This window comes from Humulus lupulus, chromosome 7, assembly GCF_963169125.1.
Source record: "Humulus lupulus chromosome 7, drHumLupu1.1, whole genome shotgun sequence".
NCBI classification, from domain to species: Eukaryota; Viridiplantae; Streptophyta; class Magnoliopsida; order Rosales; family Cannabaceae; genus Humulus; species Humulus lupulus.
In genome coordinates, this window is record NC_084799.1 from 70881247 (window position 1) to 70892028 (window position 10782).

A 10782-nucleotide genomic window follows, 5' to 3' on the forward strand; every position below is an offset into this window, starting at 1 on the left:
ATAGAGAAAAACAGAGTAGAAGAAAAAGAACTGCTAAGAACGAATGGAGATTCTCTACAGTGTGTTCTTCACTTCGAAATTCATACTCCCCTCTCTATATGATTTTCTCCTCTCAAAATTAGGTTTAAAACCTAATTTTTTTCTTCAAAAGCAATGTGATCCGCGACCCGTGCAAATTTTATGGGTAGACAAAGTTAGGCACGTCGCGGCCCTCTGTTCTTGCGCCACGGCCCATGTCAATTTTCTGAAAACCAAGCTTTCTGCCTTGGACTGGGCCGTGGCTCAGCATCATAGCGCCATGACCCTTGTGACAGTCAGAATCCCGTGATCCACAGGGGGAAACACTGAGTAAAAGCTGTGTAATCCCACATCGCCTGGGGAAGGTCAAGTGTGATGATTCTAAGACTGTGTAGGTATGGGACTACGCAGTTGAAGAGGGCTTAAATGGATTGATGTGTACTACCTATGCCAACAAGATGCATCTTCTTTTCGGTAGCCCATCACTTGAGAACTCAAAATTTAAGCGTGCTTGACCTGGAGTAGTCTCATGATGGGTGACCTCCTGGGAAGTTTTCCCAGGAAGCGTGCGAGTGAGAACAAAGCATGCTGGAAAGACTCGTGTTTGTTTGTAGGGCCAGTCGTCATTCCAGGAAACAGCCATGTGACGCGAGGTGTTACAAATAGTATCAAAGCCTTGACCCAGCCGGACGTGTGGCCGACGGGGACGTTGGACCGATATGGGTGGGTGATTGTGACAATCAGAATCCCGTGATCCGCAGGGGGAAAGACCGGGTAAAAGCTGTGCAATCCCACATCGCCTGGGGAAGGTCAAGTGTGATGATTCTAAGACTGTGTAGATATGGGACTACACAGTTGAAGAAGGCTTAAATGGATTGATGTGTACTACCTATGCCAACAAGATGCATCTTCTTTTCGGTAGCCCATCACTTGAGAACTCCAAAGTTAAGCGTGCTTGACCTTGAGTAGTCTCATGAGGGGTGACCTCCTAGGAAGTTTTCCCAGGAAGCGTGCGAGTGAGGACAAAGCACGCTGGAAAGACTCGTGTTTGTTTGTAGGGCCAGTCGTCATTCCAGGAAGCAGCCATAGTAACGTGGGGCGTTATAACCCTTAACAATTTCTTCAATTTTTGTGATTTGGTCCCGAAAATTCACTGAAGCCATAAAATTGCTTGAGGATTCATCTTTTCACAGAATCAACACCAAAAAGCCAAATTTTCATCAATTTTTTTGCCAATTTGCTCCAATTGTTTTTTTCCTTTATTTATAAGCTTAAACCTGAAAGCAAGCAAAAGCAAAGCGTAACATTGCACTAAAAACTAAAAAGATTAATAAAAACTACCTAAAACACAACCTAAACACAACACAAAACTAGACTCAACAGCCAGCACGATTCATTCTGGGACATTGTGGACCAGTATACGAAGTCAGCTCACTTCTTACCAGTGAGGACGAACTACACAGTTGACCAGTATGCAGATCTCTATGTGATAGAGATAGTACGCCTTCATGGGACTCCAAGGTCTATCGTGTCAGATAGGGATCCTAACTTTACTTCCAAGTTTTGAGGGAGTTTACAGAAGGCACTGGGTACACATTTGAAGTTCAGTACAACTTATCATCCTCAGACCGATGGTCAGTCTGAGAGGACTATCCAGATATTGGAGGACATGCTGAGAGCATGTGTACTGGATTTCGTAGGGTCTTGGAGTAAATATTTTCCCCTGATAGAGTTTTCCTATAATAAAAGCTACCATTCGACTATTGGAGTGGCACCTTATGAGATGTTGTATAGTAGGAAGTTGATTAGTGCTCAAAAATGCAAATTTATTGGTTTTAAAGTGTAAAATAAATTAAGTTTTAATTAATATTTTCATGAATTTATTGTAATATATTTTATAATTGAAAATATTAATTTTAAATTTAATTTGTGTTTAATTTTTAGGAAAAAAATTGCATTTGAACATTAATAAAAAAAAAGAGAACAAAGAAATAGTTAAGACTGAAAAAGAAAATGAAGGAAATGACATTTTTGAAAGAATTTGGCCCAAACCGAAGCGCCAAGCCCAGGCCCAGCTCTTCCTTCCTCTTCCCCTAGTTGCCAGGTGCCGTGCTCCCTTTGCGCCACGTGTCCAGACTCCTAGCTCCAGCGTGCGCCACCTGTCATCCAAAGCCAGCGTAGCCTCCTTCAGCGTCCAAGCATTTTCCATGCCAAAGCTCCTCTAGCAGCTCACGCCACCCTCAACCGGCCCGACGAAGGCCCAATCTCCAGTGCCCAGCCCATGCAATCCAGCAGTTTCTCATCAGCATCCCTTCGGCCTAAAGAGCCCAGCTGCCCAACAGCTCAGCAGCCTGCCTACGTGTCGCGTTTTCATTGGCTGGGAGTGGGTCGAAACCCACATCTGTCACCAGCCACTTTCAACCCATATTTTGTCAGTATTAGGCCTTGCAAAATTTCTATTTTGAGCTTTAAAACTCATCTTTTTTGGTGCTTTAGAAAAATGGCATATTGACCATACACCAAAATAACTAGGTTAATATTCATAATAAGATTTGATTTTTCAAAATCATATTTTATTATTAATATTTCAGATTTATTTTGTAAACCCCAAATTGCTGTTTAATTTCTTTTTAGTCATTTTCTCCTTCTATAAATAAGGACTCTTTTCTTCACAATTAGTATGTAATTTTTAGAGTAGAGAAACTATAGCAAAATTTCTACTTACTTTCCTCTCATATTTTCTTCTTAGAATTTTGTGAGAATCATGAGCATAAAGGCCTAATCTTCCTAGGAATGTTAGAGATGATTCCATATGCTAGTGATGTTATTTTGCTACTTTGATTTACTATGTTCTTAATGTAATATATTTGAGTTATTTATGTTCTTTCATCTCCATCTATATTTTGTTATCTTTATTTACTTATGCTAATAGTATATCGAATTAGTCATGCTCTTTCTACGTGCTTCTAATTAGTAAAAGTAATATTGATACATAATTTTATGTCTAATCTTCTATTTTGTTATTGCCCTTGGGTATTTTGTCATTTTTAGATTTTTCATAAGATTAACATTGTGCTTTTAAAGTAAAGAACTTTATAACTCAAATGAACTTTTGTTAGAAAAGAATATGGACTTTAATGTTAGATTTTCCAAGTAAATGTTGAGTTGTGAACTATTTACTTGTGTATTTTTGTAAATCAAATAACCAAGTAACTGAACAAGCATATGGATGATTCTTAAAACCTTTCATTTTCTCAAACTCTTGATTACATCTTATATTTATTTCACTTATCTCATTTGATCACCTTATCAAAAAGACAATACCAAAATCTCAAACCTCTTTTCATTTACAATTTTATTTATTTCTTGCTACTAACTTTTTGTGTTATTTTCTACTAATATTTTGATTTTAGGTTACTTCCTTGTGGATCGACCGCCTGATCTTACTACAACTACCGCTTAGTGATAGTCATATTTTGGGCGTTAAACAAATTTTGGCGTCGTTGCCGGGGAGGTAGTTTTCAAAGATTTAGTGAAATTTTTACAAAAATATTAGTAACTTTATTTGTGTTTTTGTTGGAATAAATAGTGTTAGTATAATTTTTTTATTTACTAATTTTTAGTTAATTAGATTATTATTGTAACAAAAATAAAAAGAAAAAAAATGATAAACAAAACAAACAAAAAAATCTTTATTTATATATATATTTTTTCTTTTTTTCTTTTTTCTTTTTATTCTTTTTTTTTTTGGTAAAACAAAAAAAAAAACATATATATATATGGAAGACTTTTCAATGGTTACTACCCATAGATGGGTACTAACAATTATGATGATGTGGTAAAATAGTAACTTGGTATATCAAGTCACCAACAAGTAAATATATTTTTTTACACTAATTTCGAAATTAATTATTTTTTGTTTGCCATAATTAATGGTGTTTCCAACCAATGAGAAACACTAGCTATATTTAGAAATTGACATGCATTTGAAAAATGAAAATTTTATAATATTATATTTTTATAATAAATACACGTTTTTCATCAAGTAACCCTTCAAAAAATTTGAAAAAATCAAATTTTATTTTTAGAAATATTAATTAACAACTATAAATTTGGACCATTAATCTTAATCTGACGGTTAATATTAAAGTAACCATCTATGGGTAGTAACCATTAAGAGTGCACCCATATATATATATATACATATCTATAAAAAAAAAATCCAAAAATATATATATATTTATTCTTATTTTAAATTTCCTTTCTTTAATTTTTATTTTTATTTTTTTTTCTTTTTCAATTTCCTTTATTTTGGTTAAAAAAAACCACATATATATTTATATAATTATCTTTTTTTCTTTCTCTTTAGCTAATTCTTACTCTATTTTTCTTTCTTAATTTCTATTCTATTTTTTTAGTTGTAATACATATTTGAAAAAGAAAAAAAAAAGGATTAAGCTTGCTATTTTATCTTCACTTTAATTTTCTTTTCTTGATTTTATTCTTGTGTTGTTTATTTTGTTGCTTAGTTTAGGATTTTTCTTTTTCTTTGCCTTAGTTTCCTTAGAATTTAGGTTTTCAAAAAAAAAAAAAACAACATAAAATTGTTCACAAAATTTCAATCATAAAATGTTTAGTATTGGGAACAATTGTGTAATATTACAAATGGTAGAAACCGATATTGTTCTATCTAGAAAGATTGGTTGTTAAATAAGGTTTGTGATAGCGTACCCTCCACACTTACCTGGGAACCTCGGGGAGTTTTGTCTAGGCAAGTGTGGGACTAAAGCGGTACCTTGGCAACCTTCCCAATCGACCTGGGAACATTTCCAGCATCTACCTTTGCACTATTACATTGCTGAACTTATTACTATAAGAAAACCAAGTTTGTTCTGTCAAAATAAGCAATTTCACCATGCTTAAAGGTTGTTTGGTCGAAAAAATTGACTTGTGATCCACCATACTTACCCAGTAACCTCGGGGAGTTCTAGTATGGCGTTGGAGATCACTCGAAAATCTCCAAATCTACCTAGGAACAAGTTTAAAAAAAGAGTCAAAAAATTAAAGACATAAAATAAATCTAATTCTGATTTCCAAGAGTGGATGAATCATCACGAAACTTCCAGTGACACTTCTTCCAATTCATCCACCACTCCTTCCGGAACTCCTTCCACCAATCTTGCTTCTCCACAAACTTTCGCTGACAATAATTCATTTGCAATTGTTGAAATCCAACCAAGAACTCTCAATGACTACCTCCATCCTACTCGTACTTCCACGCCTTCATGCATTATCTTCCCTCCTAATATGCTCGCATTAGACTTTAAACCTGGCATGATTCAACTCTTGCCCACATTTCATGGAATGAAAAACGAAAACCCATACGTGCATATTAGAGGATTCGAGGAGGTAGTAGCCACATTCTATAACCGAGCTGAAAATGTCGATGTTGTGCGACTGAAGTTCTTCCCTTTCTCCTTGAAGGACAAAGCCAAAAGCTGGTTATACTCTTTGAGACCTAGGTCGATTGGAACATGGGAGGAGATGACCAAATCTTTCTCTCTGAAACACTTCCCCAGCCATAAGACCAACAGTAAAAAAATGACAGATTTCCACATTTTCCCAAAACGACAATGAAACGTTCTATCAAGTCTGGGAAAGATTCAAAGATCTGTTGAATCAGTGCCCACACCATGGCTATGAGAACTGGCTTTTGGTCAACTACTTCTATGAAGGCCTCACAAGTCGTGAGCACCAGTTTGTAGAAATGTTATGCAATGGTGAATTCCTCAAAAAACAGCCAGACGATGCTCTTGAATATCTCGAAGAAACCGTGAAAAAGTCTCACACCTGGACTGGTCCAAGTGCTACTGATAGCACCAACCGACATAAACCATCTGGGATCTATCAACTTGGAGAAAAGGATAGTGTTAAGGCCCAACTCGAAGCTTTGAAAAAAGCAGTTTGAGGTCTTAATGACGAAAAATGGCCAAAAATCGCACATGATCGCTCAAGCGAAACTGCAAGAACCTTGCTTCGTTTGTGGAGGGGCGGAGCACTTAGCTAAGGACTGCTTAGCTTTGAATGAAATGAGGGGGGTTTATGAGGAGGAATTCCATGCCTTAGGGGCATATAACAAGCCATTCTCTCATACGTACAACCCTGGTTGGAGAAACCACCCAAATTTCAGTTAGAGAGATTCCAACCAAGCTCAATCGTCTGGAGGTCAATGGAGAAATGAGCAACAAGTTCAACCATCAAAGGCATATTCTGTACCTCAATACAATGCTCATCCACAAAGAAATTCTCTCGAGAATACTCTTCATGCATTCATGGAGGAACAATCCAAACTGAATCGCCAAATGATGGAAGAAATCAAGGAAATGAAATGTCAATTCTCAAAATTGACTGAATCCTTAGTTATTCCGGAAAAAGGCAAACTTCCTTCCCAACCGAAATTCAATGTGCAAGGCCAACACATGGCCTAATCTTCAAATTCTAATGATCAAAATGTCAAGGAAGTGAATGCCATCACGACGAGAAGCGGTAAAACTTGGCAAGACCCACCCATAAAATCCAACACTCCCAGTACTCCGAAAGTCATTTCCGAAAATCCACCACTCAATGCCACTCCAAAAGCACCATTTCCCCAGGCTTTGAAACCTATTGGGAAACTTCCTGATAACTGAGTTGAACTCCTTGAGCACTTGACACAAGTGAAGATTAATCTTCCTTTACTTCACATCATTAAATAAGTGCCCGCTTATGCCAAAATCATCAAGGATCTATGCACTGCAAAAAGGAAGCATCATGTCAAGAAGACTGCTTTCTTGACTGAGCAAGTGAGTGCGGTGATTGAACAAAAGGCACCGCCAAAATACAAAGATCCTGGTTGTCCCACCATTTCTTGCCAAATTGGGACCCATGAAGTCAGTCAAGCCTTACTTGATCTTAGCGCGAGTGTAAATCTCATGCCTTACTCTGTATACTCACAACTCGGTCTTGGAGAAATGAAGCCAACATCTGTTGTGCTATAGCTTGTTGATCGTTCCACCAAAAAGCCTAGGGGTACTGTTGAGGATGTATTGGTTCAAATTGAAAAATTCTATTACCCCGTGGATTTTCTTATTCTTGATACCCAATCTGTGGTGAACATGGAGTCTAAATTCCTATTAACCTCGGAAGATTATTCCTTGCCACTGCAAATGCTTTGATCAATTGTCAGAATGGTTTAATGAAGATATCGTTTGTAAACATGACTCTTGAAGTCAATATCTTCCACATCGGGAAACAACCCCGAGAAGATGATGAATGCTATCAAACATTCATGATTGATACTATAATTCCCGAGGAGGTTCAATTGCGAAGAAACTTTGATAATCTTGATGAACTCCTCCTTCTGTCTGACAACAAAAGTCCCAGTTCTATTGAGTCTACTCTTGCAATATCAGATCGCATAGACTCACGCCATAGAAGGACTCAGTTTTGGCAACCTCTCTTTGAAGAGCTACCTCGTAAGAGGTCACAGCCAAAAACTTCAGCCGAAGAGGTTCCAATTTTTCAATTGACCCAACTTCCCGAGGGTTTGAAACATGCCTTCTTGGGAGACGGTGAAACCTTTCCAGTTATCATCTCGTCCAACCTTCAAAATCCTCAAGAATTGCAATTACTCGAGCTATTGCGAACGCATAAATCTGCGATAGGTTGGACACTTGCTGATATCAAAGGTATTAGCCCTTTAATTTGCTCCCATCGAATCAATCTGGAGGATGAAGCCATCCCTCGAAGAGACCCTCAAAGGCGACTGAACCCCACAATGAAGGAAGTTGTAAAAAATGAAGTTTTGAAATTGCTAGATGCTAGTATTATTTACCCCATAGCTGATAGCAAGTGTGTCAGTCCAACTCAAGTCATGCCCAAGAAATCTGGTGTCACCGTTATCCAAAACGAAAAAAGGGGTCCTTGTCCCCACAAAAACAGTGACGGGGTGGCGCATGTGCATTGATTATAGAAAATTGAATGCCGCCTCCCGCAAAGATCATTTTCCACTCCCATTCATTGATCAAATCCTTGAATGTTTAGCTGGTCATCCTTTCTATTACTTTCTTGATGGCTATTCTGGTTATTATCAAATTGAGATTGCATTAGAGGATCAAGATAAGACCACTTTCACTTGTCCCTTTGGCACTTTTGCTTTCCGGCATATGCCATTTGTCTTGTGTAACGCACCAACTACTTTCCAAAGATTCATGATGAGAATCTTTAGTGACATGATCGAAAAATCAATGGAAGTATTCATGGATGACCTAACCGTTTTTGGAAACTCCTTTGAGACATGTCCTCTTCATCTTGAAGTTGTTTTAAAACGATGCACTGAGAAAGCACTTGTACTCAATTGGGAGAAATGCCACTTCATGGTATCTTCTGGCATAGTCTTAGGCCACATTGTTTCTGAAAAAGGAATTGAGGTTCATCAATCCAAAGTCGACCTTATCTCCAACCTGCCGACTCCTAAGACTGTCAAAGACATTAGGTTATTTCTTGGTCATGCAGTTTTTTATAGGAGGTTCATACAAAAATTTTCAATGATTGCCCATCCGCGATGCAACCTCCTAGCCAAAGATGCCACTTTTGAATGGGCACCTAAGTGTGAGGAATCATTCCGAACGCTTGTCAATTCACTCACTTCCGCTCCCATCATTCAGTCACCCGATTGGACCCTTCCTTTCGAGATCATGTGTGACGCCAGCAACTTTGCTGTGGGAGCTATGCTAGGACAACGAAGGGAGGGGAAACCCTTTGTTGTCTATTATGCAAGTCGAACTCTCAATAGTGCTCAAATGAACTATTCCACTATTGAAAAGGAGTTGCTTGCCGTCGTCTTTGCCCTCGACATATTCCGATCTTATTTGATTGGATCACCTATTACGATCTTCACAGATCACTCCACCCTTAAGTATCTCCTTTCCAAAAAGGCGCGATTAATACGATGGATCCTTCTTCTGCAAGAATTTTACATAACGATCAAAGACAAGAAAGGTGTTGAAAATGTCGTCGCGGACCACTTGTCCCGACTTGAATTTAGCGATCCCGCTGATGGTCCACCTATTCACGATGATTTCCCCGATGAATAATTGCTTTCTGTTGCTAAGTTACTATGGTATGCTCACATTGTCAACTACTTAGTAACAGGTGAACTCCCATCTGAATGGAGTTCACAAGAAAAACGCAAATTTCTGGTCGAGGTGCGTAATTTCTTTTGGGATGACCCATACTTATTCAAGTATTGCCCCGACCAAATCATGCAAAGATGCATCCCTGACGATGAGGTGTTTAGTGTGCTGAATTTTTGCCACAATGATGCTTGTGGTGGTCACTTTTGTGTGAAGAAAACCGCTGCAAAAATCTTAAAATGCGGCCTTTACTGGCCCACTTTGTTCAAAGACACCAATGATTTCTGTCGTTCTTGTGTAAGGTACCAAAAGTTAGCATCCTTATCCCGTCGGCACATGATGCCCTTGAACCCAATTCTTGTTATCGAAATATTTGATTGTTGGGGGATAGACTTTATGGGACCATTTCCACCTTCTTTTGGATACCTTTACATTCTTCTCGTTGTGGATTATGTTTCCAAATGGGTCGAGGTTGTACCATGTTGAACCAATGATAACGCTACAGTTGTCAAATTCTTGAAAGAAAATGTGTTCTCAAGGTTCGGTACTCCTCGTGCTATCATCAGTGATCAAGGCACTCATTTTTGCAACAGATCCTTTGAGACTCTTATGCGCAAGTACGGTGTACTTCATAAAGTTGCAAATGCCTATCATCCATAAACTAATGGTCAAGCTGAGTTAGCCAATAGGGAGATAAAACACATTCTGGAAAAGATGGTAAATCCCGACCGCAAAGATTGGTCTATACGTCTTCTAGACGCTCTTTGGGCATACCGCACTGCTTTCAAATCCCCTCTTGGGATGTCTCCTTATCGGCTTGTCTTTGGAAAAACCTATCATTTACCTGTGGATCTCGAGCATAAAGCGTATTGGGCTATCAAAGCCCTAAACTTTGATCTGAATGCCGCAGGTATCAATCGCAAACTCCAATTGTCCGAAATTGAGGAGTTGAGAAATGATGCGTATGACAATTCCAGGATTTATAAAGAAAAATTGAAAATCGCTCACGATAAACAAATCCTGCGAAAACACTTTGAGCCAAATCAGAAAGTGCATTTGTACAATTCTCGCTTGCACTTGCATCCCGGTAAATTGCGATCGTGATGGACTGGTCCATTTGTAGTGAAGCAAGTATTTCCCAATGGTTCTGTTGAGGTCGAGGATCCAACCGATGGGAGAATTTTTCGAGTCAATGGACAAAGACTGAAGCATTACATTGAGAGTGTGAGTCGTGTTGAAGAGGTCCTTCTTAAGGACCCAATCTATACGCTCTGAAGTTCTGAATGGTTTGTTGTTGTTCTTTTTATTTTTATTTTTCATTATCTTTATTTTTCTGTCTTTCTTTTATTTTTGTATTCTTTTTTGTATTTTGTTTTGGGGTATTGTTACCAGGCTATTTTCGCTCTCGCCTCATGGACATGGTTATCATCCAGGTGTTCTCTTTCCTTACCTTTTTCATTGATTATTCATTTTGACATTGAGGACACTGTCTGATTTTTAGTTGGGGTGGTGAGCATGCATTGGCTTTCATTTGGAAAATCTTATTGTTGTGTCATTAGCATTCATTTGGAAAACTTTATTGTCTTGTTGA

The 10782-nt window shown here is 38.1% G+C and overlaps 1 non-coding gene across 1 annotated transcript; it reads right to left on the reverse strand.

Annotated features, from left to right (window-relative positions):
• Positions 1–5612: 5612 nt before the first annotated feature.
• LOC133792820 (small nucleolar RNA R71) lies at positions 5613–5718 on the reverse strand. The gene has a single exon (XR_009874293.1). It is a non-coding gene; the product is annotated as a small nucleolar RNA R71 (small nucleolar RNA).
• Between the last annotated feature and the right edge of the window lie 5064 nt (positions 5719–10782).